This window comes from Equus przewalskii, chromosome 2 (genome assembly GCF_037783145.1).
Source record: "Equus przewalskii isolate Varuska chromosome 2, EquPr2, whole genome shotgun sequence".
In the NCBI taxonomy this organism is placed as follows: Eukaryota; Metazoa; Chordata; class Mammalia; order Perissodactyla; family Equidae; genus Equus; species Equus przewalskii.
In genome coordinates this window covers 59959757-59984140 of record NC_091832.1, presented here as the reverse complement: position 1 = coordinate 59984140, position 24384 = coordinate 59959757, and the positions used below count along the sequence as shown (strand labels likewise).

General features: G+C 46.3%; 1 protein-coding gene across 6 annotated transcripts in view; it reads right to left on the bottom strand.

Annotated features, from left to right (window-relative positions):
* BLK (BLK proto-oncogene, Src family tyrosine kinase) overlaps positions 1–24384 on the bottom strand; it is an 86606-nt gene that overhangs the window by 47356 nt on the left and 14866 nt on the right. For 2 of the 6 annotated variants that reach the window (XM_070611427.1, XM_070611425.1), the window contains exons 1-2: positions 18706–18919; positions 15342–15440 (exon numbers count right to left, since the gene is read on the bottom strand). The gene's annotated coding sequence lies outside the window, so the exon portion shown is untranslated. Of the gene's footprint in view, positions 1–15341; positions 15717–18705; positions 18942–24384 lie in introns of those variants that run through there. The other 4 variants (XM_070611423.1, XM_070611426.1, XM_070611422.1 and 1 more) reach the window with 3 other exon arrangements.

The following is a 24384-nucleotide window of genomic DNA, read 5'->3' as shown; positions in this document are numbered from 1 at the left end:
TTGGGTCGAACTGTCAGGCTTGGTCTCTTTAATTTCAAAGTTTATTTGGCTCCATAAGCCTTGAGTGACAACATTTCAGTTTGATAAACACAGCTTACCTCCTGTGGTTCATGCTTGTAGCAGGAAAGAACGATTAACCAACCACAAATATTCCTGTGTCAGCCTGACTCCCTGGAGGGAAATGCAAGGCTTTAAACAAATGCCAAAGCATTTCCTTCAGTTAAGAACCATGGATGACCATAATCATGGCAGAATCCCTTACTTTAACACGTTAGCAATTAGCTTTGGTTAAAGAAGTAAAAATAGAGGCAACTCTCTTAACCATAAGGCACTTTAGTATAAAGGGTACGCGCACACAGACTTGGCAGCGAAACAGACCTGGGTTCAGTCCAGGGTTCCCCACATGCTGGCTGTGTGCCCTGAGAAGTACTTCTGAGCCTCAGTTTCTTCATTCTTAAAATGGGGATAATACGTTCCCCACCCCATGACTGGACGTCTATGTGTAGACACAGGTCTTTAGGATTCTTTCATTTAAATCTCAGACTCCCAGAAGGAGTGAGGGGAAGTGGATAGGAGAAAGAGAGAGAGATCAGTTGCTTTTTGAGGCCACAGCCTCCTGTGGGCCACAACACTATCCCCCATAAATATGCTTATGCACATACACGTCAAATTTTGTGCCCAGATTCAGGAACCCTCCCCTCCAAGCCCCTACAACAATTCTTGGACCTCTGATTAAGAACCTTGGTTTAGACTATGGGACAAATGAGGCCAAAGCCTTGGGTTTTGTTTCCTTATGAGTCACTACATTTCACAAGGAGGAAAATCTGTTCTCTGGCCAAAGACCACATCAGTAACTCTGGCCGGCAAATATAGCCGCTGACAACAAGGGAGCTAGATGAGAGAGGATGCAAACCTCAGGCCACTGTCACCATGGCTTAAAATGCATTTGAAGTCCACCCCACTCCACCCCCAAAATGAGCCTTTTGTCTCCCTATGTAATTGTCGTTCCTTGGAGGGAATAGGGAAGAACAGCCTTCAGCTGCGTGATGTACTTCTGAATGGCTTTGCAAGCGGCGTGTTATTTTGTTTTTAATCATAGCTCTCTATAATGCTAAAAAAAAAAAAAGGCACAAACTAGATGTCCGGTTGAAATGGTGAAATAGAGTTAACACAATGAAATATTATGCAGCCTCAAAAATGACCATTGTGAAGATGTAACCATGGAAAGATGCTTATGTTATGAAGAAAAAAAGCAGACCCCAGAGTGCTCTGTACCTTATGATTCCAGTGATGAAAATCTGCATCCTCTGAACCAAGACAAGTAGCTCTTGGGTAGAAATGTGAGGTAGGTGGAATTATTGATGGCTCATATCTGTTTTCAATTTTTTTTTGGTATTACATAATTTTTACAGTTTTAAAGAAAGGAAATAAATGACAAATCTGTACAAAATGAGCATGTCCTTCCAAATGGCTGGGGGCCTCTCCCGCTTCTAAGCAACCAGCTCTTTCTGTGATTTCCCTCCTGTGCAGGCTGAGAAGGCCGGCGGATGTCGCAGCCCGGGTCAGGGTTCCTGCAGACCCGGACAAGCGCTGAACGCAAGCCTGCGGCTGAAAGAGCAGTGAGAGTGCATCCATCACTCCCAGCGTCTGCCCTGGTCCCCAGCAGGCCCTGCATCCAAGTCTGGGCTGATGGGGAGACTGCTTCAAGCAAGCAGCGTGAGAGATTTTATGTCTAAATCTATGTGAGCCTCCGATTTTTAGATTCACACCATCCACAAGTAGGCCGAGCACAGAGCAGAAGTAAATGACTTCTCAAGGGTAAATGACTTATTCCTAGTGGGACAGCATGAGAGTCCCTCCCCGCCCAAGCCTGGGGCCTGGCCAGGCTTCCCGCTGCCATCTGCTGATGCTGGAGACACGGGGTCCCCACAGGGTCCCCACGTGTGCTGAGAGGTTAGCTACTCTCACAACAGCCACGAAGAGAAAATTACCGAAAAGCTTCCTCCAGTGCAACCTGCCAGCGGGGCTGCGGCTTCAGCAATCAGGGGGCTACTTGACCTTCTTAAGGGTCACGGTCAGTGCACTAGTCCTTAGCACAGAGCCTCCTAACAAAAAGCAGTGCCCACTGCAGCACAGCTCAGACCTCAAGGCCTGGCTCCTAACTGCCTCCCTCTCATCTGCGGCTGAGCCGGGGGATACAGCAGTGGGAGCAGCAATCGGTGGCACTCTGCTCTGGGGGCGTCTCCTTCCCGAAGCGCTCAGCCAAGGGCAGGGCTCCCCGAGCCCTGTGAAACCCCTCCTCCTGAAGCTCCTCCGTCAAGGCTCTTCTGGCCCCAGAGAAATGAGTGGCTGCCTCATCCGATGGCCCCAAACCACACGGCAAGACCTCAGTGACAGCCCCATCACACACAGACTGGGGTGGGAAGGATGGGTGTACCTGTGCAATTTAACAGACTCATTTCTGAGCCCTCGGGGCCTTGCACGAGTCTGGCTGACCACATGTCACAATGAATAACAACTGACCGCTGACAATTCCAACACTATAAGGCAGGGGGAATTCTGGGAGAGGAGTGATCCCGAAGGGTAGACAGATGTAGGGAGCAATTAGGAACGAAAGGTGCAGCAAGGAGGCTTGACCTGGTGGATAGGCAGGGGTGATGATCACCAAGAAAGGGCAAGGGAAGTTGCCAGGTACTGACCCAGCCCACAGGACATGAGAGGCACTCCCTGGAGGGCCATGTCTTCAGGCAAGCTTGTGCCAGGTGCCTCCTAGCAGAAGAGCAGCTTCCTCAGGCAGAGGTTTCCCAGATGCTATGTGAGCACCACCCTGAGTTCCCCCGTCCTCGGCTCTCCATTTCCACTCAGTTGCTGCATGTGGCTCTGCAAGCTTTAATTTCACAGCCTGTGTTCAGCCCTCGCCTGGGTGTGGGTGATAAGCTGCTCTTGCCTTACTGTAGTGTACACAGTAGACAGTTGGTAGACTGACTACAGGAGAGTTAAGAGCACTGTTTTTGGAGTCACGCAGATCTGAGTATGCACCTGGGCTCTGGCCTTCCAGCCCGGGGTCCTTGGCAGGTTCCTGATGACATCAGGGCTGTTGTGGGGATTAATTGAGCTCATGTGCACAAAGCACTTGGCACATTTCTTGGCACTCAAGGACTGGCAGCTCTTCCACATTTGACCAGAATGCATTACCTGCCAAATAGACCCATCAAAGGATTGACTGGAAGGAATACCCAGAGGCCGTTTAGTCCACACCCTTGTTTGGCAGAGTTGGAACCTGAAGCCCAGAGAGAGGAAGTCATCCAGTCAAGAGGGCAAGGCCAGCGCCCAGTTGTAGATATGCAGTCTTGGGAACAGAACTAGCTTGGCATGGGCTGGCACTCTTGGGCACTCTCTTCCAAGCTCTTCTGGTTTCAGGCTCCTCCTCTTGTCCCAATTTGAGGTCACCATCCTGACTTGCTAAAGCCACCTGCACCCCTATGTCTGGTTGATCTTTGGCACCCTCTCAGCTTTATCTCCACGTGGATGCTTTTATCCCCCAAGCCCAAGTCCATCCACTGGAATTCTCTGATTAGCCACTCCTGGATCCCAAGCACTTGCTGGCCTCCTGAGCTGGACCTTTTATCTTTACTGGGGTCACTAGGCTCTTGTCCTGTTAAAGTTCCTTAAGAGCATTGACTTCCTTTCCTCTGACAGCTCTCAGCAGCTGGGGTGATGTCTTCACTTCCAATCAGAGCAGCCTGCCCTCTTCAGAGGCAGTGACAGGCCCCCAGGCCCTGCAGGATACATTAGTGCCCACCCGCGTTTTGACATTCTCCCGGTGGTCCAGGTCAGACCCACCAGATCTGGGCTCATTCCGGGGGGCAGGGTCTATTGTAGGTAGGAAAGTGGAACATTCTGCTTTCTTCTTTCAAAATCCTTGTGTCCATCCTTCCCTCAACATGAACTAGTTGGTAAGCTGTCCTTCCTCCCTAATCCTGCCTCAAACCCCTTCCCCCTTCACTCTTCCCATTCCACGGCTGCTTACTCAGCTCCCCAACTTTGTCGACATAGTTCATAAACAAAGTTCACATTGGTACTCTATGTTAGAAAAAATATTAAAGCAACAAGCCCAATGTTGCTTAGACTCTGCTTCTGTCAGCAGGTGGAGCAGACACGTGTTTTTTGTGATGCTAATGGATGTTCTTTCTTCTACTGGTTTACCATTTTGCTCCTCACCCACATTCAAGCCATTGCCACAGGGAAGCAGAAAGTAGAAACAAGAGAACTTGCTTGGCTTAGACTAGATGACGTGGACTGACTGGGAGAAATGCTGTGAGTCAGTCTGGGTAGACGGGGGCTCAGGTGGTCTCATCGAGAGCCTGCAGCCCAGGGTGACCCCAAGGGAGTGCTGCATGATTCCTGTAGCCTGTGATGTGGCACAGAAGTCCTGAGAGAAGGCTTGACCTGGGTCAGAGGCTGGAACGAGACATCTTAGCAGCAGATTGATAATGAAGACCAGCTGGGCCACCCCCAAAGTCCTGAGCCCCATGAGCCCCCCCAGAACTTGGACCCAACCCTGGAGACAGGGAGAGAGTTCCGAGCTCACTGGGGTTATTTTCCACCACCCAGCAGAAATTAAGATGCTCAGACCAGGTGTTCTATTTTTGCACACAGTGTGCACTGAGATTCATCCTGACCCCACATAGACCTGCTCTGTCATGACCTCCCTGAGCCTGACAGACCTTCTTCCAGAGGTAGGAATGCCTTTGTAATTAACTTGCTCAACCCACTCTACCTTCTATGAAGCTGGTGTCATGTCAACAACTTCAAAGATTCCCCTTAGCATCATTCTTCCTGCAAACAGCACATTCTTTTGGAGCAGGGATGATAAATGAGCCAAATACGTGTTTCTGAGTGTCCCCGGGCTGTGTGACCTTAGGAAGGTAAAAGGGAATACAGCAAGGAGACAAATTCAGCACCGCGTTGTCCTCCCCTTCGGTTTGCATGTGGGACATGGGAGAGCTTCAAGGCAGTTTCAAGGATACCTTAGAGAGGAACCCCGTGGTGTGGCCAGACAGACTGAAGGGAGGAGTGTGGACCTCCAGCCCAAGGGCCAGACTGGTCACTAATTGTGTGACCTCATGCAAAGAACGCTGCTCTCTGGGTGTGCAAGTGGGGACTGGCAATACAACCAGGTTCTCTAAATGGGGAACCGGGATGGAGAGCTGTGTCCACCTGGAACAAAACCCAAGGCCCTTTCTGCTCCAGCTCCTTGCTGGGCCCAGGGGAAGAAGCCATTAGACCTGGTGGTGCCTGGGTCAGGGTGGAGAGGAAGGGCCATGAAGCCTCACGGAGGCTGAGACTTTAGGACTGGATGTTCAGGTATACACAGGAGCTCTCCTAAGGGAGATGGACACTTCAGACAGAAAGGAGGGCTCGGCAAAAGCTCTGAGATGTGATGGGCACCAGGGCATCCTCGAGGACAGGACCACTGGGCCCGGCATGCCTGGAGAAGGACGCCAGGAGAGAAGCTGGGAGAGGAGACCCAGACTGTCTGGTCTTGGGAGGCCTGGGCTCTGTTCTCAGGCACCGAGGAGTCAACAGAGATCTTACCCAGAGCATGACAGGGCCACAGCTGAGCTTTAGAAAGGTCTTGCCAGCCACGTGCAGGATGGATTAGAGTGGAAGAAGCTGAAGGCAGAGACGCGAGCTCGGAGGAAGTAGCAATCGTCTAGTCTACAGGTAGGGAGGACTTGGATCAAAGTGATGGGGAGCTGGGGACACATTTGAGAGAGGAGGGGACAGATGCTATCCCAGCATTGCCCTCATGCAGGGACACCTGTGAGCGTTCCAGCTGTCCCCTGGCCTTTGCTAAGGCTCCTGCTTCCCCAATTCAGGTTTCTTCTGCAGGGAACAAGCCTTCTCCCGGGGATGCCAGGGGAGTTAGTCTCCCTTGGCAGGAGGTCAAGGACAGGAAGGGACCCCGAAGGTTTCAGACCCACCTCTTCCATGCAGAGGCAGGAAAGGGATGCCAACCCCGGGGAGAGGGGCAGACCTGGCACCTCCTCCCTCTCCCTCGTCCACTGCTCTGTGGCCCCTCCTCTGACTCTGTCCCCACTCCCCCTGCCCTCGTGGGGACCATCACACCAGGCTGAGCTCTGTGCCGAGTGGAATAGGGGCTGGGTGCTCTCTGCCTTCTCAAGACCTGCTCAGAGTAGAAGACAGAGATTTCTTACCATTTGACATCAAAAAACTTTGTACGGTAGAAAGTACAAAGAATGAGAACTTTGGGGAGGATGGTGCTCCAGTGACTAGATTTTTACAAAACGGATGAGGTGTGGGAATCTCCTTATGGGGCAGAATTTCTTCATTCACTTTTGTTGCAATGGTGTTTGTTGTGGTGAGTGGTTTTGTTGTTGTTGTTTTTTGGTGAGGAAGATTGGCCCTGAGCTAACATCTGTGCCAATCTTCCTCTATTTTTTTGTATGTGTGATTCCGCCACAACATGGCTTGCTGAGCAGTGTTAGGTCCACACCTGGGATCCAAACCTGCAAACCCCGGGCCACCGTGGCAAAGCACGTGAACTTAACCATTATGCCACCAGGCTGGCCCCTGTTGCTGTTTTTGGTGAATATATGTGTGTGTCTGTATATCCATGTGTATGTATGAACCTGTGTGTCTGTGCACGTATGTTTCTGTGTGCGCTTATGTCTGTGTGTGTCCATGTGTGTGCGTGTGTGTGAGCTTATCCTCTATCAATAACCCCCTTGTCTGTAGAGATGTCCTCTTTTTTGTCTTTCTAGTTACAAAATCCTTAAAACAAAGTCCAAGATGGAGGCCTCACTCCAAACCTCGCATGCCAGAGAGCTCGGAGATACCCAGGGCTCAAACTCCAAGTGCTCCTTTCTCAGGTAATCTCATGGGGTGGGAGGTGGGGGCGCACTTGTCAGTCACTCAGGCCGACCTCGAACACGAAGACCCACGTCGGAAACACTTTTTGACCACCTGCTCGGTGGAGACTGGCTCGCAGCCACTCCCACCTGCAATGAACTAAAAGTATTTAACCATGAAGAGTCATAAAAGATCTTAGATATAAAACTTATGACAACATTACAGTAGCGCCCCCCCACCCCAGCCCCCTGTCCCTTATTCACGGTTTCACTTTCTGCGGTTTCAGCTAATCACGGCCAACCATGGTCCAAAAAATATTAAAGAGAAAATTCCAGAAATAAACAATACATAAATTTGAAATTGCACGCTGTTCTGATAGCATAATGAAATCTTGTGCTGCTCTGCTCTGCTCCACCTGCGATGCCACGTGGCCATCACCTCACTGCATCTCAGCGGGCAGGCGCTGTGTCACCTCACATCACCACAAGAAGAAGGGCGCGCACAGTGCAACAACATGCTTTGGGAGAGAGCAAGCCCACATTCACAGAACTTTTATTACAGTATGTTGTTATCATTGTTCTATTTTATTATTGTTGTTAACCTCTTACTGTGCCTAATTTATAAATTAAACTTTATCATAGATACGTATGTATAGGACAAAACATAGTATATAATGGGTTCAGTACTATCCTCAGTTTCAGATATCCGCTGGGGGTCTTGAAATGTATCCCCTGTGGGTACGGGGGACTGCTGTATACATGTGGACAAAACCAGCTCCTTAAGGCCCATATTTCGCCCCCATTCTTTTTTATGCTTTTTTCTTCACTCAGTTGTCAACGACTTTTCAATCAACAGGAAAAGAAAGACCAAACATGGAGATGTCCATTTTCTTACATACGGGCAGTCTCTCCATGGCAGTTTCGACAGGACACAGGTAAATGAGAGGAGGGGTCTGGGGAGGAGGGCAGAAGGCACGTCGTCAGAGAGCGGCTCTGTGCGCAGGCAGCCATCAGGGGAACCTGCTTTAACACAGAAGGCTCGGAGCACTGAGACTAATGCTGCAGAGTCATTTTGCACGCATGCAATGAATGCTGCGGGCACCCATGCAATCCATGCTCACCCTCATCAAGGGGCCTCATGGAGAAAGGTTTCAAACTCTTTTTTCTATGCCACAAAGGAGTGTGACCTTTCTGTGAGAAAACTATTATGCAAGCAAATGAGATCTTCCTAAGGGCCAGGACCCCAGCTGCGAGGGAGACATCAGTCACTGGGACTGTCCCCTGACCTCTGAGCTAGGAGCCCCTCTGGGGGTATTATTTTCGCTTCCCCTTTGCTAGTCCTCAGAGGGCACTTGTCTTGTTGACAATGGGGAGTGAAGGAGCCTGGGGAGATTCATTTGACCAGGAGGGGAGGGTGGGAGTTGGCCCCTGTCACTGAGGCGAGGCCCCTGCAGAAACATGGACCCAGTGACCCCCTTCCCTCCCCTGCACCTGTGATAGGACCACTGGGCCTGCTTGTCAAGAGAAACGCGAGCAGATCTCCCTGCCAATCAGCCTCAGACAGTTGCCAACAGGAGCGCTCTGTACTGCACTGAGCCCTGGTCCACTCGAGGAAACATCTCCGCCTCGTTCCTCCAGCTGACACGGGGGGCAAAGGCCTCCCAGGTGAGGGCTGCCCTGCGTGGTTCTTGGAGCAGGAAGAGAAGCCCACATTGACCCAGAAGCACAAGGAAAAGCCACCTTCTGCCCTCGGGGGTAAACCAGAGGCCAATCCTTCCCATGCCAGCGCCCCAGACCTCCCTCATTTGATGGCATCTGACCAAAGCCATAAATGTTCTTTCTGCAAAAGATTGCATGTAAGTTCAGGGATCTCAGAGCCTCCATGAAACTCATCAAAAGTCCATGGTCTCCAAAAGTTAGGTTGCCAGCTCAGCAACTGGTGCAGGGTCCCTGCGACAGTAGGAAGAAGATCTCTATCCAGGGCCGTGTATCCCCCCAATCTTTCCTGCCACCGAACACACAGCAGGACCACCTGGGTACCTGGGCCTCTTCTGCCAGACTCAGGACTCAGGGAAGCCCAGGAGGCAGGTTATTCTCCACTTATCCCTGCTCAGCAAAGCCAGATACAGACAGGATGTTGATCTGCAGATTGGCATTGAAATATTCTGGCTCTTAGCAGTGCACCAGGGGGGGCTTGTCCCAATTTGTAAGAGCCAGTTGTTAAATTGGGGGGAATTTTGTGAGCCATTTTCTAAGCACATCATTATTCAAAATTAAATCATATAAAATTAACATTAAATTATATAAAATATAATTAAATGAATTATATTGAAAACAAAGGGAATAAACACTCAAAACGTCACTTCCTGGTTACTTCCCTACATTTTCCTATCATCTCTGCTCTTGAGGTTACTTACATCAATTCCACGCACGTGGTGGAAACACTATGTAATGGTGCGCTGCTGTGGGTCTTTCCCCAGCCTCACGTTCAGCCAGTCGTGTCGGCAGCTTGACAGTGGCTGGGGTGGGAGTATATACACCACAGGAATAGGCAAGTGCCACAAAGCTGGGGTTGATCTGTTTTGTGGATTTTCCAGACTTAACACAGTGATGGGGAAAATGTTGATAATGTAGGTTAAACTTAAAAATGTGTCCTGCTTGCAGCTGTAAATAGCACCCAAAAAATTGAGGAAACTTTTTCTTGAGTAATTAAAAACTGTTATCCGATTTAGCAAAGAATTGGTCACACCACTGACTAATGAGTGCAGTGCCAACATGTCCTTGTTGTCTCACTTTGGTCTTACTTCTTAACATAAATGAAAGTATCAACGAACGTTCATGCCAACACCACGCTTGTGCATAGATTGCAACCCTAGCTTGACTACGGATACAAGAGTTTGGCAAAAGTCAGCAAAAGCATTCTATGGAGAATCAATTGGCTATATGGAATTTATAATACTGGACATCGTATACTTTGTTATTATTTGTAAATTATGTGTTACGTATCCTTTAAACCAGTAAACTCTATAATAAACTTACATATGTATATATGTGTACATTTATTTCTTGGAGAGCTGGTTGTGAAACATTTACCAGCACATCCCTGGTTTCATTAAGATACTTATCTATCTTAACCTAACACTTCCCCCACTGCACTGACAGGTGCCAGGAAGAACCTCAGACAGGCTGACAGATACCACAAAATGCAGAAGAGTGCTTTTCCATGTTAATGTGTAGGAAAAGGAGAGTTCAGTCTTTCCCATAAAGCCACCCAAGTAAAATCATGAAATGGGTTTACTACCTTTGTTTTTTTGCTGAGGAAGATTAGCCCTGAGCTAACGTCTGTACCAATCTTCCTCCACTTTATATGTGGGTTGCCACCACAGCATGGCTGGTGAGTGGCGTAGGTCTGTGCTCAGGATCCGAACCCATGAACCTGGGCCATGGAAGCGGAGTGTGCCAAACTTAACCTCTAAGGCATGGGGCTGGCCCCTGGGTTTATTACTTTTGACCCTATCTTCAAGTGAAATACTTAAAAAAAATAAATTTATTATTTATTTACTTATTTAAAAAATCCTATTGTACTATAGAAATGGCAGGGATAAAAGGAATCTTTATATGAAATAATTATATATAATCTTTGTAAAAATACAACATGAAATATCTGTAAAAATAGTTGAAACTTAGGCTATTTTATATAACTGCAACAGACTCACAGCTGAATCTTTCACCATAAATTGGCCCCCTTGGTCAAAAAATAATAATAATAAGGAATTCTATGTTTTGTACACAGAAAGGGAACAAATTCTTACTGGGCACCCACACCACGCATCAAGCTCTTTCAAAAATGCTGTCCTGTTTTTGTTTATTTGTTCATTTCCTGGTGTTTCCAAAAAGATTTGAGGCCACTTGTAAAGATAAATATGAAACAATAGGAGAGAAAAATAGACAAAGAAATCAGACCAAAGGGTAAGTGAGGGCAGCAAAGCAAATTTTGAGGGTACAGCTGGTACACAGAAATACAGACCATGAGATGGGGCTGCCCAGCTGCTGATGAATAGATGCAAATTTGGCTCTAAGGGTCCTGGAGTCCAGGGCAGCAGGGGCCCTGGAAGGCGTGCTCTCACGGAGAGAGCGTGCCCTCGCCTGATTCAGGGATGAGACTCCTGGACACGTCCAGCACCGAGGTCCAGACACGCAGCTCTCACACTGACTCGCGTGATACAAAAGAAGACCGAAAATATCTAGATTCACATTTTTCCATCTTATTAAACTCATTTCCTCTTTTGAGAAACATAAAATCGCGCTCTCCCTTTTCAAGATTTCAAAATAAATATTGTGCATAAAAATAAGTCCAAGAAGCTACAATGTGAAATGCGCCTTTTCACGGAGAACTGAGTGGAATCTAGACGGAAATATTGTGTACTCTTCAGTTTCAACTCACCTAAGAATTAGGGCTTGGAGGTTTAATTCTTCTGCCCCTGCGATGTGCTATTATCAACAAATAAAGCCATGAGACTTGGGGTAGAAGTAATCTACCTCAGGTAGGTGAGGCTGCCAGGACAGAGTGAGGTCAAACAATTGCTGTTTCATGAAGACATTTGGTGAGCTGCCCAAGGTGGCACAGCCAGGAAGTGGCAGGACGCAACCTTGAACTCAGGCCCTCTGGTCCACAAGGCCAGGTGTCCAACCTCCATGCCACGGGAGCTCTCAGCCACAGAAGCTGCTTTACTCCTATGTCCAGGTTCTTTCCACATCCTCATATCCACAACACGCTGAGAGATAAAATTAAATTATTCTTATTAAAAATTAGATCTGGTGATTCCAAATATTTGGGGCTTGGCAGATCCTTTGGGAATCCGATGAAAGCCATAAATGCTCTTTGCAGGAGAGTGCATATGTCCACAAAAGCTTGCATACAAGCTCAGGGAGCTCATAGGCCCCATGAAACTCCTCAGGGGCCCGTGGTTTCGGAGATCAGAACTCCTTACTTAATCTGTTCAGCACAAGATCATCTCATACCTCATACCCTTGCAGACACTACCTGAACGTACACAAACACTCCCTGCACTTAAGCAAACCTGAGAGTGAGGGCCTCCTTAAATTTTGCACCCCTGGTGCCTCACTTGCCTCACCCTGGTCCTGGCCCTGGCCCAGCAGCCCAGGAGATGTGTAAAGAAGCCAGCAGAGAGAGGGGATGATGAGGCACCCAAGAGAACTTCCTTCCACCACATGGTCTTGGAAGCATCAGCCTTTCGGTGAGGGACCACCCGTGAGCCACACAGTGGCCCATGGGGAGTAGGGGTCACCCAGGGGCAGCAGGGGCCACGGCAGAGCCTCTTCTACACCTCAAGATCCATGCTCCCATCGTCTTGTTCAATTTAGTTCTAACATCTGTGCTTGGAGCTGTGTGCACCTGTTCCCATTTTACAGAGAGCTCGGGCATCTGCTCACCTTCCCCCAGCTGGCAAGTGGCAGAGCCAGGTCCTAGTGCAGAACTGGCTGGCCCCAAGGCCCAGCACTGTCCCCTGGCCCACACCACCTTGCAGGGAGCAGAACATACCAGAGACCTAGTGACACCCATTTCCTTCTACAAGGAACCCTGTTAAAACCCCAGTGTGGTGATGGCACTGGAGCTCATTGTGGCTAAGGGTGATCTCTAAATCTTACATGCTTTTCCTTCCTCGAGCTTTCTTCCTCATGTCTTAATCTTCACTTGCATTCAAGAATTTGTCCTTATTTCTTTTACTCAAGAGCCATTTCTTAGGGTACCCACCCTGTTCCAGGCACTATTCCGGGTGCTGGGACCCAGAGGGGAAGGGAGGGAGGGCCTGGTCCCTGTCCTGAAGGAGCTCGGGTCCAGAGGGGCAGCAGACCTGCAAACAAATAGCCCTGAACACGTGCTGGAGGATCATGGGGACGGGGGGGGGGGGGGGGCGGAATTTGGGCACTGGTGACAGAAGAGAAGACATTAGCACTGGTCCTGAGAATTAGAACAAGGGGGATTTGCCTAGACGAGACAGTGGGGAGGGGATCCTGGCAAGAGGGACTGGCAGGAGCAGGGCCTGGTGCCTTCCAGGAGCAGTGCATGGCTGGAGTAGTCAAAGCGTGAGGGCCGGCAGAGGGGGGAGCAGGAGATGTGACAGGAAGGTACATTAGGCCCAGTGATAATCGCTGCTCTTTAGTTTTGATCTTCATCTAAACAGTGTGATGTTTATCAAAGAACTGTCTTCCTACGGCTTCATAATTCTTTCTTCTTTCTCACCTGCTTCTGAGCGTTTCTCTAATCTGGCTGAGACATCACCCTTGAACAAGCACACCTGCTTTTCGGGGCCTGTGGGGTGTGTGGTGGGGGTGGGGGGTGGATATCAAGCTTCTCCTGCCACCTATACCTCCCAAGCAAGGATGCTGGCCCCTGGTGGCCTCCTCTGGCTGTAGATTCTAGGGTAACAGAGTGGGCTCCTGGCAAGGTCGTTACTCAAGCAGGAGCTGGAGTCCCACTCTGCATCCCTCAGGCCGCAGCTTCACTCACAGGAAAGGATTTTCCGGCACAGCTCACAGCTGCTTGGCCAGCTGCCTGGCCGATTGGGGATGGTTGAGTCCAGAGGACGGCAGATTCCATCTGGTTATTCCAGGCAGGGTCTGGGTCCTCACTTGCCTCCATTCTTGGCCCTCTGCTTCCTGACCGGGGAGGGGTCAGGTTTGGGTAGCTGGGCATGCCCTTGAGGCCCAAGATCCTGAACCAGCACAGTGAGCTCTGCTGGGCAGACAGAGGGCGGGGTACTTAGCCTTAAATGCCCTGACACAGAGTAAGGGCTCAGAAAGTGCATGCTGAGTGAAAAAATAAACGAATGATGAGAAATACCATGAGCAGAGAGAAATATAGAGCTTCTCTATAAGCTGGGGGATAAGGTGGGGGTTGAGAGAGAGAATGGTAAAAAATGCAAAAGACCTGCTATGTTCCAGATTGTTCAGAGAGGGTGGGGACCACTGGGTCATGGATGCTAGCTGTCCCAAGCACACTCAGATTTTGACCACTTCTGCTGTAAGGTAGGATGAGTATAATTTTTTTAGCTCTTTATTTTGGAATAACTTTAGGTTTACAGGAAAATTATGCAGATAGTATACAGACTTTCCATATCCCCTCCCTCACCTTCCCCTAACGTTAACCTTACCTAATATGGTGCATTTGCCAGAACTGAGAAAATCATGTTTGTACAATGATGATAAACTCTAGACTTCATTTAGATTTCACCTATTTTTCACTAATGACTTTTTTTGGTTGTTGTTCTAGGATCCAATCCAGTCCAGGGTGTGAATTCTGGATTTAGTTGTCGTGTTTCCTTACTCTCCTCTGATGTGTGATAGTTTCCCCATCTTTCCTCGCTTTGCATATTCTGCAGACTGTCCCTCAGTTTGCGTTTGTCTGGTGACTAGCCTGGGTTATGGGTTGGGGGGAGACTAGCGCTGAGGTGAAGGGCTTTCCTCTTCGCACACTAATGAAGTTGCACAATCCTGCATGACTTACCCCTCCGGGAGTCGACCTGGTCGCCTGCTGCAGGTGGAGCCCGCTGGGATTCTCCACTGTGGACTCACCGTTTCTCCCTTTCCGTACACTAGCCTAAGGCCGCTCCTCACTCGAGGTGAGGGGGTGGGAGGCAAAGCTCCCTTCCAGGAGGGAGGAGCGTCTATGTGTATCACGCGGAATTCTTCCCTATAACTATGGAAGCAGCATGATAACAATCCTTTAGTTCCTTGGTAATGTGGACAGTTGAGGACGAAAGCAGTGCACAATTAGAAAATGACTAGAAAGTTGTCAAAACCCTAGAATTCAAAAAAATCTTCTCAAAATATATGATCAACTGTTCTTTCCTTTTCAAAGGTGGCCAAAATAGAGCTCTTAGCCAAAAAGATCATCGTTAAATCTATTCCGTCACCCCACCCCCAAACGTCTGAAAAATGAAAACACTTGTCCAAAAACACACAAAATAAAACAAAAGCAACACCAATCATTGAGCTTGAACCAGTCACTCCTCATCCATCCCTGCCAGCTCCACCAGCTCTGCACCACAGACGTCAGTACCCCAGCTTATGGAGAGGCTGAGGAACTTGACTGGAGCCCCACAGCTGCCACGTGTGTACCCACCCATCTCCCCACCGCACAGCCTTCTCCTGTCTTTTCTCTGTGGCACATTCACTGCCTTTTCCAGCTGAGAAAGTCCAAGAAGCAGAGTCTACCCTGGATGGATGAACTTTTATACACCAAAAATCTCTCTAAAATAGAAACAAAACAAACAACAGGACAATCTATGCACAGCTGTGGCTCAGATCATATTGTCTTCTCTCTCCGTCTATCCCATCCACGGCGATGTTCCTGTCCGCTCTCCCAACTACAGGCCTCAGAGCACTGTTGGCACAGTTTAAGGAAATGAGATGGTCAAGAAGGTGGAAGATGCAAAGTCTTACCTTGGCAATGCTCAGTGGCTTTTCACCATAGTTCTTCAAATCCCAGCACACCTGTGGTGAGGTGGCCTTCTAGCTATAACCAGCAACTTCTGATGTAACCTAAAGAAAAAGCCCATCCCAGTCGTCTCAATCAGTTCCCATAGCTCGTGGCTTCCTGCCGACAGCAAGCACCAGGCAGAGGTGGCAGGTTCCCCGGTTTGTGATCAGAGCCTCACCAGCCGCCCCCAAGGAGCCCCGCCCCTCCAGCCAAGCACTTCAAAAAGTTTCCAAGGGCTCACTGGGTCCAGTGGGCACTGCTGCCCCAGAAAAGCCCCTAAGGAAGGGCTCTGAGCAGTTGGTTTTTCTCCCACCCCGGGCCACGTTAGTCGTAATGCCCCTCTGCCACCAGAAAGTTTTCTCATGGGGTTTTGGTTTAACAACACAGGCGGTGTTTTTCTTGTACTGAGCCTGGCAGGGTTAGTAAACCTCCAAGCTAACTCTGCAAGGTATTTCGCTCTGCCTGGCAGCATCTGTCTGCAACATATGAAAGAGCTTGGGCTCTGCCACCTTGTGCCGTCTGCGGGAGCCAGGGCAGCCATTCCCTCAGCCTTGTTAGTTTTGTTTTGTCTTCCAAATAGTGCTGATAATACCTAGCCCATAAAATCCTATGAGTGCAAATGACAGAATGAGCATGAGGGACAGGCACAGAATTGGCTTTCAATAAATGAATACTAATTTCCTGTTGTTTTTTTAAGGCACTCTAGCCCACTGTTGCTTCTGATCTCAGAGCTTCTTTAATGGTGCTACTTTACTTGGCTATGAAAACTCAGAAGAACAGAGAACGATAGAGGAGATGAGGAGAGGACCCTAACATCTGGAGCAGTGAGATGCTGTCCTGCACTACACCAGCCAAGGGACCAACAGGACCAAGAAGGTTGCTGAGATGACCCCGGGAGACTTATTGGTCCACCCAGACATGATGAGCCACTGGTCACTTGCTTTCTGATCCATTGATCAAAGGGAGCCACTGGGTGGGCTCCTCACCTGCCTTTAGGTCTGGGAACCTTGGGAGGGCTGGAATTCAGACAGGCCTCTTCTGCTCCTAGCCTGGGACCACAGTCCAGAATCTCAGTTTCCTCATGGAGTTTCTTTCCTCAGATTTTAGGACTAAGACAATAATTTGCTGTCAGTTCCTGAGCTTTTCCCCAGATGTTCATGGCAACAGCAGCAGCAACATAGAGTTCTCGGGATCCAAGTCTCCTTGGAAACTATGTGCTTCATTTCCCCAAAAGGTTTCTGTGAGAATAAGTGGATTAACATACAAAAAGTATCTATTACAGTATTTAGCACATAGGAATGTCAAATAACTGGTAGCTGGTGTGAATATGTCTAATCTAAGTCCCAAATCTTATCTTTAAAATTGCTTGGTTGTCTTCTATCCTTGGTGGTAAAGGGCCCAGAACCCTGTTCAGAACCAGCTGTGCTCAGTGAATCATACTTATTATTAATTTATTATTATATACAACTCCTGACCCCTGAGAGTTGGATCTAAGCATTGAACACAAGTTGAAAAAAATCCCAAATTCCTTAAACTTACGATGTAAAAAGTTACTTATTTGAGATGAGGTTATTTTCTTGTTATTTCAGTTCAACTAACACAACAAACTTTTGGGAATGTTTGCTGTGTAGTAAGCAGGCACGAGAGGCTGGGGGTGGAGATAGAAATAGGCGTGACCCTCCTTTGAGGGTCATGCGAAGGGGTCTGGTAGACAGACAATTATAATGGGGTGCAGGGTACCGTCAGTGCAGCCATGTAAGCCTCAACAAGGCACAATACGGGAACAGAGGCAGGAGCAATAACTCCATCAGGGGTCATTGGGGGAAGTTACCAAGGAGACGGCTTTGACCATGATTTGTGACTAAGAATCCTACAGAATCTCAGAGGCAGATGCTTAGGTTGAAGCTTTTACTGAACAAGGATCCAGTGATGCTGTCTGAATTACGTCTAATGCCTTTATCAGTGGGGACCACATAAGTGACTTTTGAACAACTTTTATATTCTTGGACCTGAGGCTATAGAGAATATAGTCGGGAACAGGAAATCTTTCCTAGGGAGAAAGTCCATTTTCCTCTGACTCACCCATTCAAGGTTGGAGTGAGAGGGGACATGAGAGTTTGCAAGGAGGGGAGGTTCAGGGTAAGCTGGCCTTTGTGTGGTCTGGAAAAAAACGTCACCTCTCTGTCCGCCTCCAACAGACAGGGGTCGAAAAAACAAAAACAAAAATGGCTTCCAGCAGTTACTCAGAAAAGAACAAGGAAATGACCTTGCTCTTGGGTTTCAGATGTCTGAGCAGAAGTGAAAGTTAATTTCAGCCATTTTCACCTTCACAGAGTCATAGAATCCATGAGAAAGGCGGAGCGGAGGTGGGGGAAGGACCCAGGGGAGAAGATGAGAAGCAGCCAGACGTGTGAGGTGAGGCCAGGGGTGTCCTTTTCAGACACTTGTGTCAGAGAAGCTCAGCCAGGGCCCTCAGGGCTGCACCGAGACCAGACCCCAGCGCTGAAGTGCCCAGTTCACTGTTCAGCCTCACTGGCTGCCCCTTTTATTTTTGCACATTTGAGGTGACATGCAAAATTTGGAGCTCTCCTTCCGTTTGTCGACACCAGCCTCCTGACACCAGCACATTTCCGATCAAGATAAAAATCTGTGGGCAATAGGATTGCTTAAGTGGAAGAAACGTTAAAATAATCCAGTTCGAAACTCACTTCGGGAATGGTGGCATGAGAAGATGAGAAATTTCCCTCTGAAGAAAAAAAGTACAAAACTAGACAAAATTGTCAAAACCAACTATTTCAGGGGACTCAAAAGATGACCAAAGGCAGACAACAAATTAAGTGTTTAATCTTGAAAAACTGCTACTGCCTCCGAATGGCCATGAGTCTGTGCTCTTCTTGCTTGGAGGGTCTACATCCCCCCACCTCCACCCCTTAGCTTGGGTGATAAGAGTCACAGCTTTACCAGTGGGAATGGGGGGGCGTGGTTTGAGGGCTGATAGTGAAGACCAGCAGCTTTACCAGCCGGAAGTGACAGATTCCGTCTGGGATGGGGAGGTGAAAATCTGCAGTTTTATGGGTTAAAGTCATGGAATCAGACAAGAAGTGAAAAGCTGCAGCTTTACCAGCTTGAAGTTGTAACCTCTGTTCAGAGTGGGCAGAAGATCACCCAGAAATGTAATGGGAGAAATCCTGGAAGTAAGAGACCCATGAAACGCCTGAGATAATAAACTTCCCATGCATCCCTGACTGACTGCTAAAATATGCATGAGTCAGGGAGACCGGAGAGAGTGCAGCAAAAAGTGAAAGCCAGGGCAGATTGAGAACTTACTGTAGACGGGAATTTGTTCCTCCAACCACACACAGCTTGGGCAGCAGAAGGTGGAAGGTTTACAGGTTCGAAGTGTCTGAACATAAACTCTGTCCAAATAATTGCCTGATCTTCCCTTGGCAAAAAAACAAAACCAAACAAAAAACCAAAACAAAACAAAAAAAACTGCACAGTGATATCTGTGGCTGCACACCATGGAGGACACCAACTTCATGATTCAAAGTCCAATTTTCAACTAGAAATTCCTGGATATGCAAATAAAAATGAAACCATGACCACACACACACACAAATCAATAGACTCTGATTCCAAATGGGCCCAGATGTTGGATTTAGCAAAGACTTCAAAACAGCTGCTATAGTTATGTTCTAAGCACTAAAGGAAAATATGCTCAAAGAATTAAAGGAATTTGTGTTAACAATGAATCAATAAAAAGAGAGTATCAACAGAGAAATGGAAATTATAAAAAAGGATCAAATGGAATTTCTAGAGCTGAAAACTACAAGAAATAATATTGAAAATTCACTAGATGTGCTCAACAGCAGACCTGAGATGGCAGAAAAAAGAAGCAGTGAATTTGAAGATAGAGCAATAAAAGTTACCAAATCTGAAGAAAGAGAGCTGAAAGAATTAAGAAAAATGAACAGAGCCTTAGAGACCTGCCAGACAATGTAAAGTGTTCAAATATAAATGTAATAGGTGTCCGAAAAGGAGAGGAAAGATAAAAAGGCACAGAAAAATTATTTGAAGAAAAAATAGCTGAAAACTCCCCAAAGTTAGTAAATGACATTGACTTAAAGAATCAATATTATGGTCTGAATATATGCATCCCCCTAAAATTCACATGGTGAAATCTAATGCCCAATGTCATGGTATTAGGAGGTGTAGCCTTTGGGATACGATTAGGTCATAAAAGTGGAACCTCATGTAAGGTGTATAGAAACAAATTCTCTCAGTTTTATTTATCTGAAAAAGAAAGAGAATTAGTGTCCTTATAAAACAGGCCTGAGAGAGCTGCTTCTTCCCTTCTACCTTGTGAGTTTTCAGTGAAAAGATGGCCACGTATGAAGCGGGTCCTCACCAGACACCAAATCTGCTGGCACCTCAATCTGGGATGCCCAGGATTCAGAACAGTGGGAAATAAATTCCTGTTCTTCACAAGCCACTCACTGTATGGTATTTTGTTATAACAGCCCAAAGGGATTAGGATAGACAAGAAACTGAATGAACCCAACATAACATAAACACAAAGAGAATCACACCTAGACGTCATGGTCAAAACACTGAAAACCAAAGAAAACCGATAATCTTGCAACAGCAAGAGAAAAAAATGATGAATTGCATTTATGGTAACAACAATACAATCAATGTTTGACTTCTTATCAAAAACAAACGATGGCTGGAAGGCAGTGGAATGACATATTTAAAGTGCTAGAGGAAAAAAAGAACTGTCACCTAAGAATTCACTATCCAATAAAATTATCCTTCAAAAATGAAGGTGAAATAAATACTTTTTCAGATAAACAAAGCTGTGAGAATTTATCTCTATCTGCCTTACACTACAGGAAAAACTAAAGGAAGTCCTTCTGGCTGAAAGAAAATGATACCAGACAGTTACCAGTTCACAAAAAGGAATAAAAAGCACTGAGAATGGCAAGCATGTAGGTAAATAAAGCAATATATATTATAATATAAACATATATCGTCTTTTATTCTCTTAACTTTTTAAAAACACCTGTGTGTTTTCTGTTCAAAGCAGAAATTATAACATCATAGTGTGGGTTTATAACATATATAAATATATATGACGTTAATAGCACAGAGGAGGGAGCATGAGAAATGGAGCTATATCAGTGCAAAGTTTCTTTTTTCCACCAAAAATCAATATCAATTTAAAGCAGATTGTGATAAATTGAAGATGCACATTGTAATCCCTAGAGCAGACCCTAAGGAAAAAACTCAAAGAAATTTAGTTAAAAAGTAAAGGAGAGAGGTGATCTCAGCAAGTTAGCACAATAGGAGTCCCTTCCACAAAAAAACAACAACAGTAATGAATAAAGAACTACAAACAGATGAAAATAGCTCTGGGAGGGCTCTGGAATACAATGAAGAACTTGCAGCAACTTACTGGAGCCCAAAATCAGAGGATAGCTGCAAAGAAAACCACAGGAAGTATCTCACCTGGCTCACCCCGTCCCTCAGTCCAGCACAGCTCACTGCCGAGAGGGATTACCTTGGCATGACCTCCCGACAATTCCCATGGGGCAAAGGAAGATCAGATGGACCCCAGCAACCCTTGCCACTGCTGTGGACATCCAAAGTTTTCACACTGAAGACTCCCACAGTATTTGCTGATACTGACCCCAGCTGACAGAGCTGCCTGGAGTCCATGCTGCTGTGCCCTCCTAGAGAAGAAGCCACCGAGATGTCCCCTTCAACCCCAGGGAACCAATGCTGTGCTCCCTACCCTGAGAAGGAGCCACCACTGCACTCCCCCAGAGCCGGAGCTGCCATGCCCCCACTCTTTTCCCCACATTAACAATTGCATGAATGCCCTGGACCCTAGCTCAGCAGCTGTTCTCTGTACACTCATGCCTCAGACCCTGGCACCACCGCCACAGCAAGCATACCTGTTTCCTGGATCCCAGAGTCACAGTCACTCCACATGTGCCTACACCTTGGACACCAGTGCCATTGCCACAGCAAGTATTCCTGCACCCCAGACCCTGGAACTACGGTTGCCCTGCATATGCCTGCTCATCAGACCTGGCCCTATAACCACTCCACTGCATCTCAGACACTGGTGCCACCACTGTTGTGAGCACACCTGCATGCCAAACCCAGTAGCAAGAGGGACCTTCTTGGCCTTGACATCCCCCTGTGGGGAATAAAGAGAACAGAAGGACCCAACAGCTTTTGCTGACAAGGACTCCAACAGCCCTCACTGACACTGTGAACACCCACAGTCTTAGCCACCAAGGACCTCCGCAATCTTCGGTGATGCTGACTTCAGCTGATGGAGATGCACAGAGACCATGCCATTGTGCCCTCCTCAGAGCTGGAGTTGAAAGTGTGTCCCCCAGAGCTGGAGCAACAACACCTCACCAAGCCAGTGCCCTAGAATCCATCTCTAGGTGAAGCTCTTCTCCCATCCAAAGCCAGTTTGTAAAGTCTTGCAGAGGTTACTCCTCTCTCAAATGTGCAGACATCAACACAAGACTACATAGAAAATAAAACATTAAGGAAACATGATACCACCAAAGGAACAAAAAAATATTCCAATAACTGACCCCACAGAAATGGAGACCTATGAATTGCCAGTCAAAGAATTCAAAATAATTGTTTTTAAAAAGCTTAGCAAGCTACAAGAGAACACAAATAGACAACTCAGTGAAATAAGGAAAACAATATATGAATAAAATGAGAGGTTTAACAAAGAGATAGAAATATTAAAAAGAACCAAACAGCTGAAGAATGCAATCAATAAAATTAAAAAATGCAATAGAGAGCTTCAACAGCAAACTTGATCAAGCAGAAGAAAGAATCTGTAAACTCAAAGACTTGATGATTTGAAATTATCCAGTTAGAGGAGAAAAAAAGAAAGAAAAAGAGTGAAGAAAGCTTACAGGACTTGTGGAATAGCATCAAATAAACCAATATATACATTATGGGGTTTCTGGAAGGAGGAGAGAGAGAGAGAAAGAACTTATTTAAAAAAATAATGGCTGAAAACTTCCCAAATCTTGGGAGGAAAAAGGACATCCAGATTCATGAAGCTCAAATGTCCCTAAAAAAGTTGACATCAAGACATGTTATAATCAAATTGTCAAGAGTCAAGGGCAAACAGAATTTTGAAAGCAGAAAGAGAAAAAAAAGCATCATATATAAAGACATATCAGTGAATAAAGCTATCAGTGAATTTCACAGCAGAAACCTTACATCCAGAAGACAGTGGGACAATACATTTAGGATACTGAAAGAAAAATCTGCCAACCAGAAATACTATAACCAGCAAAATTGTTCATTAAAAGTGTAGGCAAGAGGGGCTGGCCCCGTGGCCAAGTGGTTGGGTTCGAGCGCTCCGCTGCAGGCGGCCCAGTGTTTCATTGGTTTGGATCCTAGGCGCAGACATGGCGCTGCTCATCAGGCCGCACTGAGGCGGCATCCCACGTGCCACAACTGGAAGGACCCACAACGAAGAATATATACAACTATGTACCAGGAGGCTTTGGGGAGAAAAAGGAAAAAAAATAAAATAAAATCTTTAAAAAAAAAACCCCAAAACTGTAGACAAGAGAAAGTTTTTCCCAGACAAACAAAAACTGAAACAATCTGTCGCCACTAGACATGCCTCACAAGAATGCTCAAGGGAGTTCTTCAGATCGAAACAAAACACGCTAAACAGCAACACAAAGCACATGAAAGCATAAATCTTACAGATGAAGGTAAAAACATAGCCACATACAGATTAACATAACACTACATTGGCGGTGCATAAATTACTTTTAACCATAATATAAAAGTTAAAAGTTAAAAATTTATGAATGAATATGCAATATAAAAAGAAGGGAACTCTGACTGCAAAAACACCAAGTGTGTGTGGGAGGGGAGTAAAAGTGTAGTGTTTTTGTATGGAATTGAAGTTAAGTTGTTATCAACTTAAACTAGAAGGTTGTAACTACCAAATATTTTATGCAAGCCTTGAACTAACTACAAAGAAAAAAAATCTATAATAGACATATGAAAAATAAAGAGAAAAGAAACAAAGCAAATCACTACAAAAAATCATCAAATAACAAAGGAAGACAGTAAGAGAAGAAGAGAGGAACAAAACAACCATAGAACAGACAGAAAATAATCAACAAAATAGCAAGAGTAAGTCCTCATCAATAATAACCCTAAAAGTAAATAGATTAAACTCACCAATTAAAAGGCATAGACAGGCTGAATAGATTAAAAAAACAAAATCCAATGATATGTGGCCTACAAGAGACATATGCTGGATTTAAAGACACACATAGGCTGAAAGTGAAGGAATAGGAAAAGATATTTCATGCAAATGGTAATCAAAAGAAAGCAGGAGTTGTTATATTTATATCAGACAAAATAGACCTTAATTCTAAAACTCTCTCTAGAGACAAAGAAGGATAATATATAATGATAAAAGGATCAATTCAGCAGGAAGATATAACAATTATACATATACATATGCAACCAACATCAGAGCACTTAAATACATAAAACAAACATTGACAGATCTGAAGGCAGAAATTGACAGCAACACAATAATAGTAAGGGACTTCAATACTTCACTGACAAAAGTGGATAGACTATCCTGACAGAAAATCAATAAAGAAACAGCTGACTTGAAAAACACTATAGACCAAATGGATCTAACAGACATTTCTGGAACTTGCACCCAATAGCTTCTCAAACACACACACACACACATTTTCCATGATAGATCACAAAATGAGTCTTAAAAAATTTAAGAAGATCATCCAAGCATCTTTTCTGACCACAATGGAATGAAACTAGAAATCAGTAACAGTGAGAAAACTGGAAAATTAACAAGTAAGTGAAAACTAAACAATGCATTCTTGAACAACATTGGGTGAAAGAGGAAACTGAAAGAGAATTTAAAAAGTATCTCAAGACAAGTGAAAATGAACACACAAC